This window comes from Chrysochloris asiatica, unplaced genomic scaffold (assembly GCF_000296735.1).
Source record: "Chrysochloris asiatica unplaced genomic scaffold, ChrAsi1.0 scaffold00125, whole genome shotgun sequence".
Taxonomy (NCBI): domain Eukaryota; kingdom Metazoa; phylum Chordata; class Mammalia; order Afrosoricida; family Chrysochloridae; genus Chrysochloris; species Chrysochloris asiatica.
This window is the reverse complement of record NW_006408643.1, coordinates 2,989,824-3,004,174: the sequence shown is the minus strand read 5'-3', so window position 1 is coordinate 3,004,174 and position 14,351 is coordinate 2,989,824. Positions and strand designations below refer to the sequence as shown.

General features: G+C 47.8%; 1 pseudogene; it reads right to left on the bottom strand.

Annotated features, from left to right (window-relative positions):
• Window positions 1–256: 256 nt before the first annotated feature.
• Window positions 257–667, bottom strand: LOC102833428 (annotated as a pseudogene).
• Between the last annotated feature and the right edge of the window lie 13,684 nt (window positions 668–14,351).

The window sequence follows — 14,351 nt, the reverse complement described above, 5'->3', positions numbered from 1 at the left end:
CAATGAACCAAGTTGTGCAGGGCTTCCAGAAATACTTTGTGCTCACTCCTGTCTATCAGCTTAAGATGCAGCAGCAGGGCCGGCCATGGCCGACACCACTGATTTGCTCCTGGGATGTACCTACTGCATGCTTCCACTTCCAGTCTGTGCCCTTAAAATGTATCCTGTATCTTCTTTCCTTTTTCTTTTTTTTTCCAGATGGGATGAGAGGCAGCTGTCTTTATCGAGGACTTGGTCCAAGGGCATACAGCTGACTTCAGTCAAAGGCCACGTACTTGACCTTGAAGTTGCCATTGGCCTCCAGGAAGTTGATGGGTTCCAGGTTGAGGCGGTTGGGCAACTTGGACGTGTAGCCATCCGGTAGCTTGATGTTCAGGTCAGTGTGGTTGAAGGAGACACACACCTCTGAGACACTGCCAGGCTGGAAGGGGAAAGCTGTCTCCCGCTGCTCAGCACCCCAGGCCCCACCATCCTTGCTGTTACAAACGATGGTGTTGATGTCCCCATGGGCATTGAAGCGGGGGTTCAAGTGCAGGTCCAAGGTTGTTGTTGTCTTTGCCCAGGTTCAGCACAAAGCTTTTGGTGTCGGGGGCCACTTCACCCCGCACTTGGAGACACTCCCCAAGTGTTTGAGATTCAGGTTGCTGGTGACCAGAGCACAGGCCATAGTTGAGGGTACTGGATGATCCTGGGGTGGCTGCTCCCGCTGTCTGAAGACTCCACAGAGAGGAGATCCCTGCATCTTCTTCCCTCTACTGTCCACAGGGTGATAAATCAGGACATTTAAATGCCTGGCTAGATTATATATGTTCCTCAGATGTTTCATATGTGGGGCCCACAAATATTTCCTATGCATGCAGAACCCTGACAGCTCTCCAGAAAAAGAAGTCCTCGCTATGAGGAATTCTTCCAGAGAGCGAAGGAGTGCCTCTGTGCATGTGTTCTCCAGTATTTTTATCCTAAAGCAGACCCCATCCATCTAGTCGTCGTCTGAGAAGAGCGGGAGCCGTGAGGAAGACACACAGCAGGATTTCCTTTGGGTTTGCACTGGCCAGGGTGGATCAGGCACAGGCACGGTTTTGAGGGCTGGTGATTTTGGGGTGCAGGGGCACCCGCGGCCTCACCCACAGGCTACTCTTTTGGACAGAAATGTATCTTTGGAAACATGGCGCTGTTTCTAAGAAAACAGGTGTTTGCATTAAAAGAAAGAAAGAAAACAGTAGCATAATGGAGCACTGTTCCAACGCTGGGAGAGGACACCTGTGTCATTGGCATGGATGCAACAGTTTCCCAGGGAGAGGGGTGCACTTTTGTAGGTCGAGATCCTTCTTCTGGGGATCTGTCAAAGTCTGGTCTTTTCCGGCCTCCAGTCTTCATGACGACAGGGACACTCCATCCTCAGAGCGCTTTCCCCTTCACCCCGGGGCCTCTCCTTCCAGCACTTTCTTCTAACTAAGTCCCTTCAAAACCTCCTCAACTGTCATCTCCTTAGTTTCCTGTCTCTAAAGTGGTTTTTTCTCCCTCTCCTACCCCTGGTGTGGCACTGTGAGCTAATGTGTCAGACTGCAAAGTTGTCTGAACTGCAAAGTTGGTGGTTCAAGCTCACCAGCCACTCCTTAGAAACCCTAAACAGGGTCACGGTGGGTCGGAATTGACTCGATGGCACTTAACAACAACTCCTGGGAGCCATTAAAGGTTGTTGTTGTTGTTGTTATAATGTGATAACCTTTTCTTGGTTTTTTATAATGATGGTCTCATACAATGTGATTTCATTCAGCATAATGTCTTCCAGGTGCTTCGCTGTTATGAAGGATTTTTTTATTCTCCATTAATGTTGTGTGTATGTACCGGAGTTTGTTTATCCATTCTTCTGTGGATACGCATTTAGGCTGTCTCCATCTTCTTGCTATTATGAATAGTGTGGTGATGAACATGGGTGTACATCTATCTAATTATGTTGTAGCCCTTGTTTCTCTTGGACATATACCAAGTAGAAGAACTATTGGATCCTAGAGTATTCTAATTCCCAACATTTTGAAGAAACGTCATACTGTTTTCCACAATGGTTGCACCATTTGACAGCCCCTAGCAGTGTTTGAAGGTTCCAGTCTCTCCCCACGCTCGCCAGCATTTGTTGTTTGCTCTGTTGCTCTGTTGTTTTGGTGGGCGTCTCTGGGTGGTTGCACACAGTATTTGACTGCTTGTTGAAGGAGGTTGGAGGGTGGAGTACACACAGAGGCACCTCAGAAGAAAGGTCTGGCGATCTTGTTGTTGTTGTTGTGAGGTGCCATCCAGTAAGTACCGATTCAGAGTGACCTCATGCACAACAGAATGAAACACTGCCTGGTCCTGTGGCAACCTCACAATCATTGCTACACTTGAGCCCAATGTTGCCACCGTGTCAGACAATCCATCTCATTGGGGCTCTTCCTCTTTTTTGCTGACCCTCCACTTTACCAAGCATGATGTCCTTCTCCAGGGACTGGTCCCTCCTGATAATATGCTCAAAGTATGAGAGACGAAGTTTCGCCATCCAGGCTTCCAAGGAGCACTCTGGCTGTACTTCTTCCAACACAGATTGGTTTGTTCTTCTGGCAGTCCATGGTACTTTGAATATTCTCCTCCAACACCATAACTTAAATGCATCAATTCTTCTACAGTCTTCTTTATTCAACTTTCACATGCAGTTGAGGCAATTGAAAACACCATGGCTTGGTATTTTCTGGTGATCTATTTCCAAATCATTAGCCACCAAAAGGCCTGTGGAGCCCAGTTCTGCTCTGACATACACGGGGGTGTTGTAAATTGAGCTCTTCCCTTAACCGCCTCTTCATGCTCTCTACCCTATTCTCATGACTTCTCAGCTGACCTGGAGCCTGGACCGCCCCTCAGTGCCAGGCCCAGAAATCCCACTGTCTGGAGTCCTGCTGTAGGATAAGCACTGGACCACAAGGTTGATTTGAACTGCAAGGTCGATGGTTCAAACCCACCAGCTGCTTCTCAGAAACCCTTATACAGGGGTCTCTATGAGTTGAAACCGACCCTACAGCATTTAACAATAACAACGGACAACTAAGGAGCCCTGGTGATGCAGTGGCTAAAGCTAGAAGATGGGCAGTTGGGACCCACTCAGTGGCTCTACAGGAGTGAAATGAGGCTAGGCTGTCTGCTCTTGTAAAGACTGACAGCCTTGACAAACCCTACGGGGCAATTCTGCTTTACCCTGAAAGGATGCAGGGAGCTGGAAGCCACTAGACCCCAATGGGGCATGGAACCCCACCTCCATTTGGATGCTCCACAGACATCTCCAACTCTGTAACCACATGCAGAATTATCATTTCCCTGCAAGTCAGTTTCTCCCGTGCTCCTCAACTCATGGAAGCGCCATGTTCTGCCCACTCCCTCGTGTCAGACACCTGCGAACCACTCTCCACTCCTCCCTGCCCCCAACCCCACTCCACAGCAAGCCACCAAGCCCCGACTCATAACAACCCCATAAAGAGCAGCAATGTTGCCTGGCCCTCCACCACCTTCACGCTTGTTACGTTTGAGCCTATTGCTGTGAATTTTGTGCTGAGCCATCTCACTGAGAGCCTGACTTCCTGGCCTTGGCTGGCCCTCCACTTGACCAAACGTGGCCAAAGTAAGCCAGTCCAAATCTTAGACAGTATTCTGTGGTTCAGAGGGTTTTTGATGGCTGATTTTCAGATGTTGACCTCCAGGTCTTTCTTCTCAGTCTGTCTTCATCTAGAAGCTGTACCGAAACCTGTTTGGCATTCTAACCACACAGAAGTCTCAGGTGAATATGTGGAGGTTGTGCATGAGATGCGCCGGCTGAGACTGGAACCCTGGTCTCTCTCATGTTTTTGTTGTGGCTAAATACCATCTAGTTGGTCCCACAGCAGCTCTGGCCTCTGGTAGCATAGTGGTTATGAATTGGGCTGTGAACCACAAGGTCAGCAGTTCAAAACTACCAGCTGCTCCTCAGGAGAAAGATGAGGCTTTCTGCCCCCTGTAAAGATTTACAGCTTCGGAAACCCTGTACAGGGTCGCTATGAGTCAGAACTGACTCCATGGCCCATAACAAAAACAACAAGTTGGTTCCAACTCTTAGCGACCCTGTATAGGGTTTTTGAGAAGCGGCTGGTGAGTTTGAATCGCTGACCTTGCAGTTGAAAACGACCTTTTGGTCCAGTGCATTATCCTGCAGTACCACACTGGGACTCTGGTCTCTCTCATGCAAGGCCAGAATTCTACCCCTGTACCACAAAGTGCCCCCGCTCCAGAAATACCACCTTTTTTTGATACTGTCTCTTCCTCACTGTTGGTCTCTGAACTGTGAACCTCACAGGAGAGTGCTTGATGCAAAGGCGGCAATGAATGAATGAGCGATGCACAAATGTACAGCAAGATCAGACAGCTACAGGCAAAGGTGAGGTTTACTGAATGCTTTTACTGAAGGTCTCACTCCTCTGTCTGCCTGCTTCTTGTGCCATGGACTTTGGCCACACAGGTGCCTCTTTCCTCTTGACCAGGCCCAGTGGGCCCTCCTCCAGCCCCAGGCCCTTTGAACATGTCACCTCTGCTGGGAGGCTGTTCCCTTGAGCCTCATGCGGGGCTCCCTTTGGCCATTTTGGTCTCAGCTCACCTGTGTGGATCCTGGCAGCTCCCCGGCAGCACCATGGCATTCTCATTTATTACCTCTGCTACTGTTGCCTACCATGGAGTTGATTTCCAACTCCTAGCGATCCAAGGAGATGGAGTAGAACCGCCACATAGGTTTTGCTTTACTTAATTTTCTGTTGTTGAGAATCCATACGAGAGAGCACACACATGGGCAGCTTGGTGACACGGATGACATTGTCTGAGTTGTGCAGCCCTTCTCGCCCTCCTGTGCTGATCTGTTCCTCCCTCGTGAATGTAAACTCTGCCCCAGTCAAACGCTTTCTAGGCTGCCATCTGTATGCAGGCAGAGCCCCAAAGTGTTTCCCCCGTGGAGCCACTGGGTGGGATTGAACAGACAACTTTTGGGTTAGTAACTGAGCACTTAACCATTGCACCACCCAAACCCCAAACAAACAAAAACCACCCACTACCATCGAGTTGATTCTGACTCGGACAGAATAAACTGGTGCTCAGGGTTTTGGAGGCTGTAAATCTCAGACAGTCTCATCTTTTTCCCTTGGAGTGGCTGGTGGGCTCGAACTGCCAACCTTGTGGTTAGCAAACCAATGCTTAACCCCCTGAGCTATCAGGGCTCCTTTGATTGCCTCTCTCATCCAGTTTTTGGCAAAAGTTCACATATGAGAAATCTCTTCTTGTGAATTACACCCATTCCTGTTTTCTCTCTCTCACATGCATGTGCTCACACACACACACACACACACACGTATGAACCTGCTCAAAATTAACCACAGAGATCTTAACAGAGGAAGGTATACTGCATACAGTACAATTGGGCTGGATTTCATAGTAAACAACAACAAAGAATCACTCTGTCAGGCCCTCCCATGTAAGTTGCACATTTTTTAAAATGACTTTCGAATTCCTTTTTAAACATGGGCTATGGCAGGCGCTACCCTAAATCTACTTGTTGTATGCGGTGTCTACAGTAGTGGGAAGTCAACCCTAACTTTAGGAAATTCACAAACAAAAACGAAGCATTAGAAGAAGTTGGCAGGACGGATCTCCGGAAGAAGAACAAAGAGTAACCTGGGCACCAGTGTACAGGGCAGCATTTTTCACAACAGCCTAAAGGTGGAAACAACCCAGCTGTCCACCACGGATGGATGGACAAGCACAAGGTGACCCAGCCACACAATGGAATACTACTGAGCCATGAAGAGGAATGAAGGCCTGCTGTGTGCCACGACACGTATGCACCTTGAAAACAGTCGGAACAAGAGAAGTCAGTCGCAAAAGGGCAACGACTGTCTGATCTCACTTGTGTGAAATAAGCCAATGTGTGGAAATCAAAGGTGATGAGTGGTAAGCAGGAGTAGAGGAAGGGAGAATGGAGGTGATTTTGTTAAGGGGAAGCAGTGAGTTTATGCTCAGGGCTGTGGAACAATTTGGGAAAGGGTTGTGAGAATGGTTGCCCACCTGAAGCCTGCAGTCGGTGTCACTGAATGGGACAGGTAGATACTATAGAGGTGGTGTATGCTTTGTTATGGATATTTTCACCACCAATAAAACTGCCAGACCATGAAGCAGTGTTCCAGCTGAGGAGAAAGAGCTGGGATCTGCCTCACACACCAGGAATGTGATTCCAGGAAGAACATGCGGAGGAGCAGCGACGTGCAAGGCCACGATGAGCGAGCGCGCCTCCGCAATGAGTTCAAGTCCTGGCGTGCAAAGCAGCCTCCGGATGGCTCTGTTCCAAACATGGAGCACGCTGGCACCTCAGAGCCAGGATGACAGGGGAGGGAGCTCGTTCTACAAGGTTCTCCTCTGGAAGGAAGTTCTGCCTGGAGAGAGCAGGCGTAGTGTCTGGAGACTATTTTCAGATGGATCTTTTGGCCTCGCCAAGATGAGACTGGTTTTGTTGCCTTTCTGTTGAGGACTTACGTCAAGGAGCTTCCAAAAGTTCATGGAAAATTTACCTATCTCTTAATTCCATTTTTGCCATGAATTTTTGAAATCCCTCATACTTTCATTAGTGGCTTTCTAACTTAAGGGCTTTCCCCATCTGAAACCAGATAAGGTAAGGCTTAACCATGGTTTCAATGTGTCAGCATCAGTTGTTTGGTCTTCCTATTTCATTTTCTGGTTTTTTTTCATGCATAAGGCATATGGAAAAACCTGGCTTGAGTCAGGTGTACCTTAGTCCTCAAAATGACACGCTTGCTTTCTGAAGAGGTCTTTTGCAGCAGATTTGCCCAATGCAATACGTCATTTAGTTTCTTGACAACTGCTTCCAAGGCCGTTCATTGTGGAGCCAGGTAAAATGTGGGTAGTAAGTGGGATAATGAAGAAGGAAGACAGAAGAATTGAGGTGTTGGTGAAGAATATTGACCAGATCATGAATTTCCAGAAGAAAAAATAAACCAGTTTTAGAAGAAAAAACCCCACACAAACAGAACATTCCCTAGAAGCAAAGCTGGCGAGTCTTTGGCTCCCTGAGTTTGGACACGTCACTAAGGAAGGCCAGGCACTAGACGAGAGCAGCGTGTGCGGGAAAGTAGAGGATGAGCAGACCTGCCTGGACTCAAACATCCATTGGTCATGAACATGGCCTGGGGCCGAGTGACATTTCCTTCTGTTACACCAGGGGTGGGGAACCTTTCTTTCTGCCAAAATTTAAAACATTGTTTGTGGGCCATACAAAACTATCCACTTAAAAATTAGCCTGCCATATTTGGTCAGACATTTAATTGTTGTTGTTGCTAAGTGTCGTCGAGTCAGTTCCTACTTATCGCAACCCTGTATAGAGTTTCTGAGGAGTGGCTGGTGAACTTGAACGGCTGACCGTGTAGTTCAAACTAACTTTGCAGCCGTGCGCATTAACCCGCAGCACCCCCAAACATGACGGCTGGAACTGCGGTGGTCTTGGCAGGGCCAGACTTTATATGGCCCGTGGGCTGGATGTTTCCCACCCCTGTGTCACATACATAAGGGTCGTCATGAATCAGAGCTGACTCATGGCAACAACCAAGCACCACAAGGCTTAACCACTCAATCCAATGAGAAAGACTTGCTGCCTGCCTCCCCAGCATTTGAGACTGGTCAGAAAACTGAAATGGAGAATGGCTCATCCCAGACCACTTGTCTGCATCATTCTCTTCAAAGGGCTGAAAAGCAAAGATGTCACTTTGAGGACTAAGGTGTACCTGACCCAAGCCTTTGAATTAATGTGTTGACCAAGAATATTGAATATATCAGAAGAATGACCCAATCTGTGTTAGAAAAAGTACAGCCAGAATGCTCTTTTAGAACCAAGGATGGAGAGACTTGGTCTCATGTACTTTGGACATGTTATCAGCAGGGACCAGTCCCTGGAGAAGGACATCATACTTACTAAAGTGGATGGTCAGTGAAAAAGAGGAAGACAACCCCCCCACCCCCGCTCCCCAATGACACAGTGGTTATAACATTGGGCTCAAATATAACAGCTGTGGGGATGAATTTGTTGTTATGTGCCGTGGAGTCGGTTCCGACTCATAGCCACCCTGGACAGGGTTTTTGAGGCTGTAAATCTTTACAGGAGCAGAAAGCCTCATCTTTCTCCCACGAAACAGCTGGTAGTTTTGAACTGCTGACTGTGAGATTAGCAGCCCGATTAGTAACCAGTGAGGATGAAGTAGGACCAGGTAATGTTTCATTCTGTTGTACGAGAGTGCTTCAAAAAAATACCTGGAAAAATTCCATGATTTTTTCATTCCAGTTTCCCACAAACTTTCTTATTAAATCCCCTTGTACATGAGACTGCTATGAACTATAGGCTGGAACTAACTCAGCAGGCACCTGACAACACAGCCACTCTTTGCTGAGCACCACCACATACCGGGCCCTATACTAGTTAACAGATGTTATTCTAATTTGTTGTTGTTGTTAAATGCTGTTGAGTTAGTTCCGACTCATAGTCATCCTGTATAGGGCTCCAAAGAGAAGTTGGTGGGTTTGTCCTGCAGCACCACACCAGGACTCCTAAGTTAGCAGCCATCCACCGAACCTTATCCCATCACTTAGCTAGTAAATGGTGACACTACAGTTTAACCCCTTATCTACTGGATCTCAAAGCCACGTTTACAACAATCCACTGCTACCGCCCAGCATTTTCCTTCACTCTTCTCTCCTGGGTCAATTGCATCACATACCCACATTAAACCCCGTGTGTGTCAGAGTAGAACTGGGGTCCATAGGGTTTTCAGTGACTGATTTTCTAGAAGCAGATCACCAGGCCTTTCTTCCAAGGTACCTCTGGGTAGATTTGGACCTCTAAGCTTTGGGTTAGCAGCTGAGTGCTTCACCATTTACACCTCCCAGAGATTCTTTCTGGCATATACTCCCGCCAAACCCACTGCTGCCGAGTCGACTCTGACTCATAGCCACCCTGGAGGACGGAGTAGATCTGCCCCGCAGAAGCAGACTGCCTCATCTTTCTCCCGCGGAGCAGCTGATGGGTTCAAACTGGCAATTTTTTAGTTAGTGCTTAACGCAGGGCTCTCTCGTGGGCCCCACAGGCAGTAACACATGGGCTTCATTTCTGCCCAGACTACTTCTAAGGTGTCAACTAAATCCACTGGTCTATTCACTGAATCAATATTGACAGCCTGCCCTGCTTGGCCATTATAGTTGGCCCCAGGGATAGAGCAGTTACTAACCTGAGACAGAACTCCCTGCCCTGCCCACACTGACATTCTCATGAAGGGACAGTGGCAATAAATACGCATGCCCTATGGTAGGAGTCACTGTCTGGGCAAATGATTAAACACTCCTGGTGTGGTGCCGTAGGGTATACTAACTACATGGTCTGCAATTCAAACCCACTGGCTGCTCCTTGGAAACAGGGTCGCTATAGTCATAACCAAATAGATGGTACGTAACACCCCACCACCACGGTGGGAGTGAGTCCCTGCGTAGAGCACATGGTTAAGCACTCCACGGCTAACTGAAAGGCTGGAAGGCCGAGGCCACCCAGAGATGCCTCAGAAGAAAAAACCTGGTGGTCTGCTTCCAAAGACTCAGCCACTGAAAGCCTCTGGAGCCCCGTGGTTCTGCTCTGAACAGAGGACTGGCCATGGGTCAGAATCGGCTGGACAGCAAGTGGTGCTAATTTGCAGCATGCTTGGTGGGGATCAGTGTGAATGAGGAAACGCAAGCCAGAGGAAGAGCTAAGAAGGATCAGTGTGATGAAGGCCTCCCTGGGGGTGGCTGCATTGGCAAAAAGGCCTGACGGAAGTGAGGTCTTTGTAGAAACCAGTCCAACCAATACCCACCTTTCCAGAGAGGGGCCCAAGTTGAGTGAGCTTGAGGGATCAGTCACAAAGGTCTGCGGTGGGGGTGGGGAGCCAGGGCAGACTGCGGCTTTTGCTCAGGGTGAGATGACAGCTATGGGAGGATTCTGAGGAGGAGGAGTGTCCAATGGGACTTCATATGGCTACTGTGTGAAAAGGTCCCACATGGCTGCTGGGCTGGTGCAGGGAAGGCACAAGTTCCTGGTCCTGACTGGCCTTTGCTGAGACTAATGAAGGCTCCATGGCAGAGACCAGGGAGGAGGCTGCTGGGAAAGTCTGGATGAGATGTGTGGGTAGCAGTGCAGACATCGACTGAGTCTAGGTGCCCATTGAGGGCAGGCTCATGGGCATTTGCAGATGGATGGAGTGGACAGCAAGGTTTGGACCTGGAAGCAGGGAGTGGGCACTTACTGAGGGGGTGGAGACTGATAGGGGCAGACCAGAGGGTCGAGGGTGAGTCATCTTGGGCCCTAGTGTTTCAGTTGCTTCTAGAATACACCTGGCAGTAGGCTGGGGAGCCTTTTCTGGTGGGAAGATTGTAGAATCCAGTCCCCGGCACTGTTGATCTCGATCTCCACTCCTTTCTTTGACTTAATTTGTAGTTTCAGATTAGCCTTACAATGCATTAATATGAATCCATCATTAGTTCATTTAACGTCAATTATGTGTAATGAAAATTATGACTTTGCCTGGTACCAACTCTCTCCAGACTGAGCATGAGCAATCCCTGCTCCTCTTATCGTCCCTCACCCCCCCTCCCACCCCACCATCCACTGCTTACGCCACAAACCAAAACACTAGGCCACTTGCTGTTGGGCCACCCTCCATCTCATGACGACTCCTCATATGTGTCACAGCAGAACTGGGCTCCGGAGGGTTTTCAATGACTGAGGTTTTAGAAGTAGATCACCAGTCCTTTCTTCGGAGGCTCCTTTGCGTGGACTTGACCCTCCAACCTTTCAGTCAGCACTTGAGCCTCTAACTATTTGCACCACACAGAGACTCCCCTAACCCTTAATTCTAAGGGTTCTTTTCATTAAGCTCTCACTGTCTCTTTTTCTATAAGAATTCTTTTGCTGGTCTTGTGGTTTCCATGAGGCACATAGGTAGTTTTCAATTTTTTAACTGTGGGTTAATGCGCTGGGCTGCAAAGTTGGTTTGAACTGCAAGGTCAGTGGTTCAAGCTCCTCCGAAACTCTATACAGGGTTGCTATGGGTCGGAACTGACTCAACAGCACTTAACGACAACAACCCGGTGTGGCCCTGTAGCATAAGCACTGGACTGTGAGCCACAAGGATGGCAGTGCACACCCACCAGCTGCTCCTCGGAAACTCTGTTCAGGGTTGCTATGAGTTGGAATGAACTCGATGGTACTTAATAAACTTAACAACCACCCTGTAGTCCATCTGTTCATTTAGCTAACAAATGAAGTACATACTATATGCTAGACAGAAGTCTGGTGGCACATTTAAACATGGGGCTGCTAATCCAAAGGTTGAAGGTTTGAACCGTCCAGTCCCTCCTTGGGAGGAAAGTCTACTTCTATAAAGATTTACAGCCTCAGAAGTGGAGCAGAAACCCTATTTACAGCCTCAGAAACCTTCTAGTCAGTCTGACTTCATGACAGAGTCCCTAGGTCCTTGGGTGGTGTGATTGGTTAAGCGCTCAGCTGCTAACCCAAAAGCTGGGGGTTCAAGTTCGCTCAGAGACACCTCAGGAGAAAGGTCTGCTGATGTACTTGCAGAAAATCAGCCACTGAAAACCCACTGGAGGCCAGTTCTAGTCTGACACACATGGAGTTGACATGATTCATAGGTGACTTTATGGCCAGACATATATATTCAAGAGAACATGGCCTGTAGGGAACATTACATACAGAAAGGAAGTCAAAGCATCCTTCCCCACCCCCCACCTCCCTACAAAAGTCCACAATCCCTCACAACAACGCTGAACTCCAAAGAGCTCTGGAAACGGGAAGATTTTCAGTTTGGCGCAGATTCCTTGCAGATCACAAAGCTGGGTCTGAAGTGACCTGAGCTTATATTTATGGACTGCACTTGACCAATAACCAAGAAACCCTGGCGGAGCTGCTCTCCTCTGCAACACGTGTGTGTGTGGGGGAGATGTCAGCTTGTTTCCATCTACCCCATTTAGTGTGGCTATTCCAAAACATCGGTGGTTCAGATCTACCCCGTGGCTCTGAAGGAGAAAGACCTGGTGATGTGCTCCTGTAAAGAAGACAGTCTAGGAAACCCGAGAGGGCAGTTCCACTGTGTCACATGGGCCAGAGATGAGTCACAAAATCGACTTGATGGCACCCACAATGACAGCATTCACATGGCCCAGCACAGAACTATGGCTGTGTTTACTGGGTGTGCCTGGAGCAGGGGGTTTCAAAACAGACCCGTAAATGTGTGCCTTCTCTCCCCTCTCTCAGTGAGGGTCCTGACAAGCAAGGCAGTTTCTCTGGAATGTTTTCCAAGCTTTGTAAAAGGTTTCAGAGTTTATAAATAAGTAGATATATAGGGACGGTGCATGCAAATTAAATTGGTAAGTACCCAATCTTCAGTGAATTAAGAAGACTGTTTCATTAACAGAATACATTATACGATAGGGTTCCTTGTGACTCCACGATTTCAGTGAGCAACACAATCTCAATTTTTTGTTGTCAAGTGGATTCCTACCCACGTGTTAGGAAGTAGATCTGACCTGCAGAGTGCTTTTCCGACTGTGATGTTAGCAGAAGCAGATCATCGGGACTTTTTACCCATAGTGTCACTGGCTGGGCTTGAACCGCTGACCTTTCGCTTAGCAGCCAAGTGCAAACTGTCTGTGCCACACACAGGGACTGCAACAACCATGAGTTACTATACAAATTCCAAATGTGGATTCAATTCTAGTGTAAATGAGACTTAGTTAAAGCTAAATTAACTATCGATTAATATGAATTACTTATAAACTCTCACCTGAAACTAAAAATTAGCTCTACAGAAAAAGGCCCATTTCCTGTCATCTGCCTGTCTGGTGAATTGATTTGTCTTCACAAGGCTTCTGTGATAAATATTATTAAAAGATGAATATTACTACAGCAAACACATTCAAGCAATGAGTATGTACCCTTCACCCAGAAAGCAAACAACAGCTGAATTTCAAATGACTTGCCTATGACTTGGGGTCATTAATAACTCTGCCCCTTGCCTTCATGCTTCCCAGTTTGAATGTACTCAGAGGTTTATCTGGGACAAGATAGGAATGCATTCAGAGGGCTAAATAATTCAGGAATGCTTTCACTGCCTAGACAAACCACTTCTGAACTCACTCCTCATTCAAATCTGTGGAAATATCACATGCTCTTAAGCCAGTTCTCGTTCTCATCATATGAGAAGTCTAAAAAACTTACCAGTCTGACACTCCAACACTTCTTATTGTCGTTGCTATTAAGTGCCCTTGAGTCTGTTCTGACTCATAGCGACCCTGTATAGGGTTTCCCAGGAGTGGCTGGTGGGTTTGAACCACTGACCTTGCAGTTAGAGTCCAGTGCTTAATCTACAGCATCACACCAGGACCCCCGCCAATGCATGGCTACCCTGTTTTCCCCTGACAATTAAGGAAGTGAAATTCCTCTCCTAGGGGAGCTGACCCAAACGAAAACAAAAACAATTGATCACTTGTCTGGTTAGAGTAGGTGAGTGGCCATTTCTAAGGTTATTTTAGAGTCAGATCAAGTCTTCAAACTTACAAAAGAAGAACACTGACCTCCTCTTCTCCAAGTGCTCAGAAAGAGTAAGAGTGTTTATATAACAAAACAAAGTTTCAGAGCAGAAAATGAAAGGATAAAAACATGTTACCAATAGGTACAGGAAAGAAAAAACAAACCCCAAACAAACAAAAAAGTTCTAGTTGACGTTTTATATTCTTGTTATTATTGTGGTAGGGAAGGTTTGGTTGAAATAGAAGGAAACTTACAAGGTTTGACACTTTGGATCTGTAGTTAGAAGACTGACTGCTGGGAAGAAAAAAAAAAAAGAGAGAGAGAGAGAGACTCCATCAAAGCCAACCCTGATAGTTTATTGCACCAAGCCAGAAAATAATTTGATGTGTGTGGCAAGGCTGAGGGCGGTGGAGTCCACAGCCCTGGACAGGCGCTACATATGTCCTTCTGCGTTCTCTGGCCCCATTCCTGTGGGGCCACCAGGAGGTTAAAATAGGAAGATGAACCGCCCTGCCAGCCGCCGGAATGGCAGGCGCAGTTCCAGCCCCCGAAGCCCTGGAAATAGCCACTGGGATCGAGAACGCAACTTTCCGATCGCAGCCGCGACAAATCCCAAGCCTGGACGCCCGTACGGGGGAACGCGGAGGCTCTCCGAGCAAACGGAAAGGGTATCGAGCGCACT